Genomic DNA, 12,529 nt, shown 5'->3' with positions numbered 1-12,529 from the left:
CTGTGTATTTTATATGATTCCATGAAAAATTCAATTATAATTTTCTGTACTCAAAAAACGATTACTAGAAAAATCGTTGTAAAATTTCATTTTATTCGGGGAATACGATCGATTGGGACTTCGATCGTGAGGTGCTGAGAAGGCATTCTTGGTCACGTAGGTTGAACTGTACAGTCGCGATTCGCTGGTTGGGCCACGACCTCGGCCCAACTAACGAATTCGATTTTTTAGTTGGGCCAACTGACAGCCATTTGAGCACGTGTATTTCGACTTGAACGTCACAAATGATGTACAGTGACGCCCAATCCCGTTTTCCGTGTTAACATTGAATTTTGATGTACGGTTGCTTTTTAGTTGGGCCATGGCCCAACCAGCGGAGGCCCAACTAAAAAGTGACCCAAGTATTAAAATCCCAACCAGCGAATCCCGACTGTAATTAAGGCTGTGAACCATTCCAGCGATTCGTTTAACTTTTGGTTAAAATTTGACAGTTCGATGGTTATTTCTCTGTGGTTAAAAATAACCCTGCTCCGGAACATGGTTAGATTTGACAGCTCGATAGTTAATCTTTGTTCGCGAGAAAATTGGCGCCAAATCTATTGCTCGTTGCATCAATTTTTAGACTCTGGCGCAACTTCGTTTTGCTTTGAATTTTTAGCGTGCACACCAATACATTCAAAGTATCTTTCTAATTGTTTTATTATGTTGATATTTATTGGACACACGTGTTTTTGTTTACTCAAACAAACAGCAAACAGTGTTAATTCATGTTTGTTTGTGACACGCGGAAAATATTCACGCAAATAATTTGCGCGCAGGGGTCTAATATGGCGGAATCTGCGCAATATTTTGTTCCAAATAACCTGGGTGCTGCGGATAGAGTCGCTTTTGTGCTCTCAAGCGAGTAGCGGGATATTTTGAAATCAATCCCATAAGCAAAATTATTTTGCAGTTACTTGGCTGTCAAACATTTCCCGCTCTTCGAATTTCTCTGTCCATGCTTCATAAAGGCGCACAAATGCGCGAGACTCTACATGACTTTACGATGGTTTACATACATTCCTGCTACAATCAGCTGCTGAATCTCGTGAAATCTCGCAACAAGTGCATTTTAGTGCCATTCCTACTAATTTTCCACTCGAAATATAATGTGAATATATTTTTTTAAAAGAATGCAAAATACAAACTAAGTTTATTTATATTTTTCCCCAGATAATAACAATACTTCTCAATATAATGTCTAAAACGAACATAACCACAATCTTCAATGTTTGGCTCCGGCACAATAGAAAATTTTGGCTTCACTTTGACAACCAAATCGATTCTATCCGCACCACCCAGCAAATAACTATCAATCTGTCAAAACTCAAATGGGTCGGCTTCGGAGTAAAATTTTAGCCACGATGGGAAAATAACCATCATACTGTCACATTTTAACTAAAAGTGAAAATCCAAGTGAATTCTACAGAAATATAAAAGTGATAGAAAAAAATCATCAAATCGGTAGCAATAGCCGTGTAGAATTTAGGTGAACTGAAGTGCAAACCACTGTGAAAATCTTTTAAAGAAGCTGAAAATACTCAGTGAAAAACGGCAGCAAGAGCCGTACAGTGTTTGCGAATTCAGAAGAACTAAAGTGCTAAGAACTGTGAAAATCTTTTAAAAAGCTGAAGAACTCAGTGAAACACGGTAGCAAGAGCCGTACAGTGATTGCAGATTCAGTTTGGTTCCTTGAGCCATCACCCCGGAGAAGCGATACGTAGGACACCGAGGAGCATTCCCGATCGGTGCTAGGACCCCCAGTAGCGGAACAGCAAAAAGGATCAGTTCGACACACCTGCCTACGTTTCCCCCGTCAACCAGCGAGGACCTACACGAAACCCAGCAGACATCCAGATGCACCCCCTTTCAATTCTAATTCAAATACTACTGAGACAGACATGGACGTTACAAATACGAAAAATAGACCAAGCGATTTTTGGTTTCGAACAAGGCTTCAGCAGAATTCAATTTCATTCTTACTATTATCTTCATCATTTTAGCATAGAAGCTTTGAATCACCATGTAATGGATTTAAGAACTAGATTCAACCTAATTCAACCATTAACAATCTCGTTGCTAATAATAATATACAGGTAAAGATCAATAGAGAAATGACGTTGCAGCTAAAAGAGTCAGTATTTAAAACTAAAGATGCTATTCAAATGTTCAATTCAAAAACTTACGAATTATATTCCATTAATGTTCTCTTCAACCTCAAGAAATTAAACGATAAAATAAACAACATTATTGATACGATAGCATTAGCAAAAGTAGGATTATTAAATGAGAAAATTCTATCTAAAAATGAAATTGAAATGTTTAGCAGAGATTTAGAGAGAGAAAACATTACAGTTCACTCAACGTTCGAGGTCGTAACTTATGCCGAGACAGCAATCGCCACAAATCGCAAAGAGATCGTATTATTCATCAAGATGCCGAAGTTAGATCCCAGGGATTTCCATAAAATCCATGTTATTCCAACGTTCCACAACCAGCAACAAAATCATACAGCCGAAAAATATTTTTTGGTTCATCCAACACAGAAATTTATCATCAAGAGCCTAGAGCACACAATTTACCGTATTGAAGACACCCCGCATAATGAAAAACGACATACCATGCAGTCAAAATTACATATGCGTTATAAGATATATTGTAACTATTCGCTTCATTGTTAGCATACAATTTTAAGCTTGATTTACCATACCAACCCTACATCAACACTTACTGTTAATACATACCATGCTGTCGATGTGTAATTATATAGTTCTTCAATTGTACATCTACCAACTGATGTATGGTACATCGAAAATTTTGTTCGGAAAAACGACCGGATTTAAATGTTAATTATACTTAACCGCCTATTACTCGTATGGTCATTTGGCCGTTTACAATCTGAGCTACTGTTGAAACAGTATATGAGACTGTCCATTTATGGTTAACTACTATTAGTGAGACCATCGATACAGTAACACATATTCTCTTCAATTATAACAGATGCGGTCTAAGTATGGTCCATGATTATGCGGGACCGAAATAACATGCATACCAAACTTAATAGATGCAAGACCAGCCATTTGCAACTACTCGTTGAACCCCATACAGCAGGAGATCATTTCCATCAATAAGGATTATCTACTGGTGAATACAGTAAACAATTTCACCCTATCATCAGACTGCAGCGTTAATGAAAGAATTCTCTTTGGATCATATCTGATTCAATATGAGAATTGTACCATACGAATCAACAACATTTCGTATACCGGCAGAACTCGAACCATTGCTGGAAATCCGGTTCACCTCCATCTGGATGGAATAACAATTGCCAAAGTCAGTCATATATTGAACCTTAGCATGGAACATCTCCACAAGCTGCAAACAGAAACACGGGAAGATTTGGACTTACTCCGTTTAAAAAGCAACAGTCTACACTTTCCACACTGGTCCTTTTTTGGAGGAATAACTATCCTCCCTATAATCGGTATCATTCTTTTCTTCAGTACTTTCTCCCGCAGAACAACCAGTATCAAACTTGAAACGATACCAAACACCAGCAATCATCATGGAAATTCGGAAACCGGAAAAGACGTCAGAAGCACAGGAACGCATTTATTTACGGGTATGATGCCCCTGGAGGTTCATCACTAAGGAGGGGCGAGTTACAACCGTAACCAACCGGACTTGGCCGAATTCCATCGGTCGTCAACGTAAGCGAAAGCCACTTGGGCATGGAGCGGCAACGAGCATCATCAGCAGTTATCGAATACGATCGATTGGGACTTTGATCGTGAGGTGCTGAGAAGGCATTCTTGGTTGAACTGTAATTAAGTCAGAGCAGGGCAAATAAAGTTAGTCTTAGTCTAGCAGTAAACTCGAGTGTATCTTTTTTAAAAAGAACTTTTCGTCCCGGAATCTTTCACTCGCTCAAGCGAGTAGCGGGATATTTTGAAATCAATCCCATAGTTGCCGTTCCGTTGCCGCACTCCATTGCGTTTCCCCCTTAAAGCCCCAAACGCAATACAACGGAACGGCGACGGAAACGGAAAATTTGACAGTTAGGGTAAAACGTCCTATCGTTGTGGTATGCCCTAATGTTGCGGTAGTGGTCAAGTAGTCCATTCTGGATATAATACCATTGAAAACAATTGTGGGTACGCTAAAACTCTTCGGATTAACGACTAGAACAGCTTTTGTTTGAAAAAATTCCGTTCAAAATGATGAAAAATCAACATTTGTCGTTAAAAATTTGAATCCTTTGAGCCTATTATTGCGGTAGTGCTAAGAGAAATCCTATTGTTGCGGTATCGCTCTCCATAAGAATTACATGCAATACCGCAACAATAGGACTGACCTTCAAAAATATCGCAACGATAGGCAACTGCGTCCTATTATTGCGGTAGTTTGTTTTTATTGTGATAAAAACAAAACAACATAAGTTCAGCACAATTGACGTAATATTTACGAACTATAGTTAACGAGCATTATATTCAACTACTACAATGTGGAAATTGACCAACAGGTAATTTTCGAAGAATTTTTGTAAACAATTTTGCTTTGACACGGTGCTTAACCCCTCCATAATAGGTCGTTTTACCCTAGCCCCAGGGCTGGTAGCGATAAATGCCGTTCAAAATAGTGACTTAGTGACCAACGATGACGAAAAAAGTGACCAAATAGTGACTTTCAGAAGCAGAAGTGACCAATTGTATGACTTTTGTGACTTTTGTGTGAAGTACTAACCAGGTAGTGAGCTGAGTTGCATTCGTATTGTTAATGTGTAACTCGTAGTAGATCAGAAACTAGGGATATCATGTTTTTTTTTTCAAATCCGTATTAGAATGCTATCAAAAATCAAGAGAAGACAAAAATTACAAAATCATGAGGATTACTACTGCTCGTCGTGTGCATCTTCATCGTAACTAGGGAGAGGATGGATCTTAGCAGAGGACAACCGACTTGGCGACACCATCATAAATACCACAGAGTTGGATATTGAGGAAGGTATTCGTTGGGACATCAAGGGGCTAGCAATATGACCATGGTAAACCTTATTCCGTAACACACGGGAGCAGGTAACGAGTTACAAGTTGTTACACTAAACCATGCTTATAATTTCAACAACGATTTTGAAGCAAGTTCTACTGAATTGTGGTAATAAAGTTTACCATGAGCTCGAAGTTTTTCGTGAAACTGCAGTTTGTGTATGAAAAAGGCAGAATGAAGTACAGCAAATTTTGCACTGTCTTTTACTATCGATCAAAAAATATTGTCTCGTCAAAATATATTCCCAAAAGTTTCACCATATATAGATGATTCAGCTGCAAGACAGTATGAAAAAGTTCTAGAACGATGTTTTGGATTGAGCTTTCGCTAATTTTTATGTAGTTAGACGTGTGAACATTCGTTTTGGCACGTTGAAAAATTAACACGGTTTTTCGGCAAAAAAGAAATAAAATGATTTAATCAATTACTAGACAGAGAATTATTTGGAATCACAAAGATTATGAATCTTTATAAGGAAAAATTAAGAATCCAATTTTATGATGACATTGTTAGTCCATTTGCCATTTGCTTTTTTCGAGACCCTGATCTCGGTTTCATTGAAAACATTAACTCATATATAACATGAATTTTACCGAACCTAAGTTTCCTAAGTTTCAAGTTTCGTAAAATGTGATCCAAAATCTTGAATTAGATGTAGAAATTGCTTTGGAAAACTCTGAATTTTTTTCAGAAATTTCTGCGGAAGTTGATTTTCTGTGGAAATCCTTGTGAAAATTTCTAGGATTTTTTTTTCAGAAATTGTGCAGAAAATACTTCAATCCTTGTAAAATCTTCCTCCAGGAGTTCAAACGGAAATTCCAACAGAAATCCGATAGCGAATGCCAGCACAAAAACTTCCGGAAATTCTTTCATACCATAAATTCAAGGCAGAATATTTTGTAGACATTCCTGCTGTCTTTCAGGAATTTCCGCGGAAACTGCACGTCAATTACTATAAAAACTTCTCCGCGAATCCCTGAAAAAAAATCTCCTTCAAATACAAGCGAATTTTTTCATGAATTCCGGTAGAAATCTTTTTGAGAATTCCTGTAGATATTGTTTGGTGAATTCCTAAGAAAAACCTTACGAAAATATTACCCAAATTCAAGGCGGAATTTTTACGGATTTTACAGAAATTACAGTGAAAGTTTCTCTAAGAGAAACAAAGTTAGGAACCTTTTTATAACGATGGTGGATTTTTCTCTAGATACAGGCAACTTACCCAACTTAGGAAGTAGTGCGCTGGATTCGCCTAAAGATGCGCTAAACAACGCATCAATTAGTTTGACAGATAAAACTTCGGAAGAAAGTTCGGTTCGGAAGTCCCGAAGTCCGAATTCTAATGTGGTGCTACGCCGACAATATCATGCTGTGTGGTTCGTCGTAGAGGGGTTAATCCAGCACAAACTAATAAATATCTCGGAATTATGTCAAAATTAACGTGACCAAAAAATGGATATTCAGAAACGATGAAAAATGACAACAAGTGAAGTTCTTACCCTTATAATGCTTGTTAAACGAGTGCTCAAGAGTATAATGCATTCAATAATGGCTTAGAAATATCAAAAAAAAAAATGGGTGAGCATAGACTTCAAATGTGGAGTCCCTTCTCAACGACACCCAAAACTAAATCCGAGCGAAGCCTCAACCGTTATGTAAATCCGCATCAAATCCGCGAGAATAGCAAAAACCGCGCCCAAGCTTCGCTGTGTGGTCTGTCTGTGTGTCTCTCTATCCCGAAGTCCATGGTTCGAACCCACTCTGCCTTTCATAAGACGGCCTTGGAGCAATTTTTCAAACTTTATATATTTTGCTAACAGATTTACATTTGATTTGGTTGATGATAATGGTAGGTACAAATGATCTTTATTTTGATTTTTTTTACAAACGATGGTGCGAAAATAGTGACTTTAGTGACCATTTTCCGAAAAATAGTGACTTTAGTGACTTTTGGATGCAAATAGTGACTTTTTAGTGACTAGGCTCAAAATAGTGACCAAGTCACTAAAAAGTGACTTGCTACCAGCCCTGCCTAGCCCATATATTTTCTGTCAAATTTTCCGTTTCTGTCGCCGTTCCGTTATATTGCGTTTGGGGCTTATAAACCATTGCATCATGACGTCATCGACAATTTTTTTTTTACCCGTGTTCAAATGGCGAGTTTCATGAGGGCAATGTTTACAATTTTTTTTATATGGAGTTTTCACGGTTAGATGACTTTACCCATTAATGGGTACTATGTTATTGTTGATATTATTCCCACCGTGAAAAATTCACCCATTTTCTTGAAAAAGCGCCACTACCCATTAAAATGGGTCTGGGAATAATATCAACAATAACATAGTACCCATTAATGGGTAAAGTCATCTAACCGTGTTTGGCTCGTGCAATCGTCTATGGCGGCCTTTAAGGTACACTGAACCTATCATGCACGTAAATTTTACCGGATTATTCAGGTAAACAGTGAAAACCATTAACCCGATGCCTTTCACATGTCATTCGTAAATATTATAGATATGCAAGTGAACTCTACCTGATATTCAGGTAGATGTTACGTGAATTTTGGGTGAATTTCATAGGAGACCATATGTAAGAAAATTTGAGTGATTCTCATCAAACGTCAACGCATTGATGGCGGTGAAATCAAGAAAATGGGTTGTAAAGTGTTAACATCGCAAATTTACATCATGAAGGAAAAATAAATGTAAGTTTTTTTTTTGTTATTTTGTGGAATAATCGTCTGATTTTGCTCCCTACAATATTTATAAGGACTCGCTATTGGTGGATTAATTATACCATATCGACGATCGAAACGGGAAATGGAACCATACTCCCCTGGAAGGCGAATGGAGGATCAACTGAATATTGTACTATTTTTCAACGGATTGCTCCATTTGAATCTGTGTTCGGTTCGGCCATAACTATAATTACTTACAATAGCTTACAATGATTGTCAAGCTTGATTATTTTGAGAGATACATGTCAAGCCTAATTTTCGATTGAGGCGTACACAAACAGAAAATTCCTGAAACAAGCATTCCCTGTGAAAACCGCGGAATCGAGATTGACATTTCGATTCACGTACACTCTTAGATAGGATAATCTAAAAGTCGGTAAAAAATACCGATAATCGAACTAAAGTGCACATACCTAAATTGTCGGTAATCATCGATTACCTAAAGTTAGGTAATGGTGGTAAACAAGAACTGTCGGTAAAAAATACCGATTTTCGGTCGTTACATTTTACCAAAAAATAGGTTTTTGATGTTTGTTTTGGTAGCGCAAAAACGTTAAAAATTACCTACAAATAGGTTGTTATTTAGTGTTTTGATTTAAGAAAAACAAAAATTCAAATCATCATGTTTTTATTTACAAAGATGAATATAGAGTTTCCCAAGTAACCAAAAGTTCCTTTAAAAGTACGTGTTTCGCTTAATCAGCTTCACTGAGCTGCTTAAGCGAAAAACGTACTCTTAAAGGAACTTTTGGTTACTTGGGTTGGAATGCATGATGAATAAATTACCGCTTTTGAATAATCTTTCGATGCATGTGAATACCTAGCGTCCTGGCTAGCGGTCCCTAATCTTATTAATAGATATATTGTCGGTCTACAAGTATTTTCCTATTACGGGAGGACCATTACAGGACCATCTTTGGTGGTGTTCAAGAAAACGGTGTGTGGCGACGTAGAATTCCAGACAGAAACAGTACAAGTGGCGAGCATGATGGGGCGCAACCGCGGCTGGTGGGATGTCGCTGTGAAGCGAGTTTTGTTGATTCATTTCTATCTGTACTGAAGTAAAGTTTACTTAGTCAACTAAATAAATAATTGGAAAACTTGCACTGCTAAGCAGACCTTATTAAGGGTGACATGTTTAAGTCCTGGTTCATACTGGAAGTATTCCGGTTGGAAATTTTCATTACTTCCCTTACTATTGATTTGCGCCTCTAAAGTTCTGGGAGGAATTGGACAGCAAGAAATCCTTTTTTCCAGAATCCTGCAAAAAAAAACAAAAGTTTATATATTTTGTTATTAAAGTTCATATTTGCGATAATCTGCTCTTATTGATCGATCCGAGGATCGACCACTTACCATCGGTTTTCAGAAGAATTCTGCGACAGTAACAGGAAGTTCCGGAACGGCCGAACAGGCACAGCAGTTTTCCGGTTAAAAATGTTCATTACATACTTCTCAGAGTTCTGATTTGCCGCTCTAATGCTCCGGGAGGAAAGAGACACCAAGAAATCCTTTTTCCGGAATTCTGCAAAAAAAAAGTTTATAATATTTTATTTTTAAAGTTCAAATTTGCGAGGAAATCTGCTCTTATTAATCGACCACTTACCATAAGTTTTCCGAAGAATCCTGCGGCAGGATCGGGAGGTTCCGGAACGCCAGAACAAGTACAGCAGAAATATTATGTTTACAAAGTCAACTAAAATCTAATTTAAGGTAAAAAATAACGTCCTCGTCTAAAACGTCAAATACTTAAAAGTAAGTAAAAATTAACGAGAATTATCGCTAATTTTTACCGATATTTCTAGTAAACATCCAGTACCTAATTTAAGGTAAAATAAAAACCTAATTTTAGGTAATCTTATCTAAGCGTGTAGAATTCACCTAAAAAAATAGGTGGAAAATATCTACGTGTGTTTTCAGATAAATGTTACGTGAAAATTATTTGCAGTGTAGCCTCACACCTCGGGAATTTGGTCCGCGGATTTTTTCCCACACTGTGCCACCAAAGTACTCTTTAATGGGTAAAAAAGTACCCATTATGAAGTTAAATAGTTCAACTCATTAAAAGAGTAAACGTCGTTTACTCATTAATGAGTAAACCGTTTGTACGTCAAATTAACGAGTGATTTTTACCCACTATTGCACAACAGTTTTTCCGGACAATGTGTATAATTTACCCCTTATTATTTTCAGAAACAGCTGTGCAATAAATAAATATTTAAACCATCAATCGCATAGTAAAAGAAATGATTTATGTTGAATATAATCGTAATGTTTATTAAAAGTTTAAACTGCATAATAGTATACATGCGAACTTTATAACAAGTGAGTATTGTATTTGCACTGATGGATTGAGTTCTCACTCATCTTTCCCAGCTGTAAATGATCACGAGAAAGCGGTTCCTTTTCCATCAGTAGATCCGAGAGTCCACCCACAGGATCCTCCATTATTCTCAGCTGAATCAAACCAGCATAACTCCAATAGAGGTGGATATTCGTCCTAACTGGCGACACTGATTTTGACCGCGGTGCCCCAATATCTGTAGAGGCGGAATCCCATCCTGTCCGGTGATGAATTTTTTTTGTTCCCCGACGACCATCATTTAGCAAAACAAATTGAAACGCCGTTAGCTGCAAAACCAAATGATTTAATTAATTTAATAACGCAAAAAAATAAATTGAGCGAAAATAAAACTTACATTTAATCCACACGAAATCTTGTCAGCTCGTTTAGCTTCTCCGCTTTTCCTCTCGATTGGTTGTCACAAAAATACTCAAGTAGATTTTCACCCATTAATGGGTAAAATCTTTTAAGTTCCAAATGAGGTAAAAGTACACATTATCAAAATTTTCAAAGTACCCATAATTTTGACAGCTCCAAATATCATGAAAAAATGGGTCTTTTCAACTCTTTAATGGGTATTGTCGAGTTTACAGTGCACGGAAGCTCTCAAGTACCCATTAATGGGTATTTTCGTACCCATTTTGACGAAAAGCGGCATAACTCATTAAATGAGTAAACGCGATTTACTCATTAATGAGTATTCCCTCTAAACTTCAAATAATGGGTATTTTTTGCTCCTGAATTTTATTGACAAAATGAGTAAATAACCCCCATTTTTTTGTTTTTCTGGATTTGAGGTTATGTTACATAAATGATTCGTGTATCCAAATAAGCACAGACAGTATAATATGAGCACGATCAAGGGGTAAACCACTCGGCACAATGTGCCGGCGGCACATTTCGGCACACTTTCGGCACGTCTGGGCACCCTTCTTTATATGTTCCTGTTTTGACAGCTGTGTTTTTATGAAATGTCAAGAGTGTAAAACATGGTAGAACTTTAATCCATCAGGTTTAGGTAATCATATTACGGAACGCAGCGCTTCCATATCGTACTGGATCAACCAATGACTACCTCCCCGAAGGCGCGACGACAGGCCATTGAAACTCCTCCCAGTGAATGCGTGGCAGACGTGGTGGATGTTACTATCACCAGTCTGAACACAAGAATCGATTCAAAATTTCGCAAATCTATTTTGATAATGACAAATTCAATCTTGCGCTGATGGCAAGGAGTCTGAGCGCTGGGCTCTGTCGCTTCCAGCAATTCCAGCAGACTTGGATACCTGTGGATTGACGGAGAAGGATGTCATTAATGAGAATCTGCTGCCGGAATCAAACTGCAGCACTCTTGCTAAGTAAATAGATATCAAACCGCCGACACCGTTCCGCCAGTGCTGGCAATAGAAATTGGAAAGAAGTGTCTAGGAAGACCGCAGGTCGCCAAAAAACAAATTACGCTAAAGGGCGAGTTTCATTCAACTCGCGCCTGGAGAACACCAGACGGTAGTTGAGATTCCAAACGTGCAACTGACTTCTGGAGAAGTGCGACCCTGCGGAAGTAAATCGTACGGGTCTCGGTCTAAAGAAATGCCAATCATGCCTTGTGCTTTCTATGCGAGTGTTTGAACGAGATACAGTTCTACACTTACTGCTGTGAACCATGGGGGCTGACCGACCATTGATATGTACCGTATGTTTGAAGTGCAAAAGTTGATCGACCACTAATGTAACCAAGTGTATCGGTAACTTGCCGATATATAGGTCGTGTTTGCATGGACATGAACATAATGTAACGTTGGTCTTCTCTGTCAAAAGTGCTATGAGGATTTTGATTTGAAGACGATGTAATGTGGTGCACGTGTTCCACAGCCACAGAATAATAACGATCTGCTACCTCAGCGAACTATCTTCGATGTATCTCAAGAACGAAATTAACCCCAAGGCAGATATCTTGAAAAAAGTCGGAAGGATTAGCAATAGTGGTAGTAGTAGCAACAACAGCAACGCTACGTGTGGATCCAAGAAAGATAGCATGGAAGTTGATAATCCCGATGGTCAATGACGCTGTGAAGTGTAGTGAGGATTTGAGCAACGATGGATGAATATATAAAGCGTGTCCCAGCCGGGATCGAGGATGTACTATTGAGTACCATGAAGCAGCTCCTGTCGTCTAGTCCAAACTTGAAAACAAAATATAATATACATATTATGAGATATGCAGGCTAGCGTTCGGAGTTTTTTTTTTGATTCCATGTTGCAATCATTCCCTGCAGTAAAGACAAAACGTTAAAAATATCAAACTTGGCGGGATTAAAAATGAACCCTTCTCTGGAAGCATTCTGGACGCACAGATAACCCTG

Source organism: Armigeres subalbatus, chromosome 2 (assembly GCF_024139115.2).
Source record: "Armigeres subalbatus isolate Guangzhou_Male chromosome 2, GZ_Asu_2, whole genome shotgun sequence".
In the NCBI taxonomy this organism is placed as follows: Eukaryota; Metazoa; Arthropoda; class Insecta; order Diptera; family Culicidae; genus Armigeres; species Armigeres subalbatus.
The sequence above is the reverse complement of the archived record's forward strand: the minus strand, read 5'-3'. Positions refer to the sequence as shown.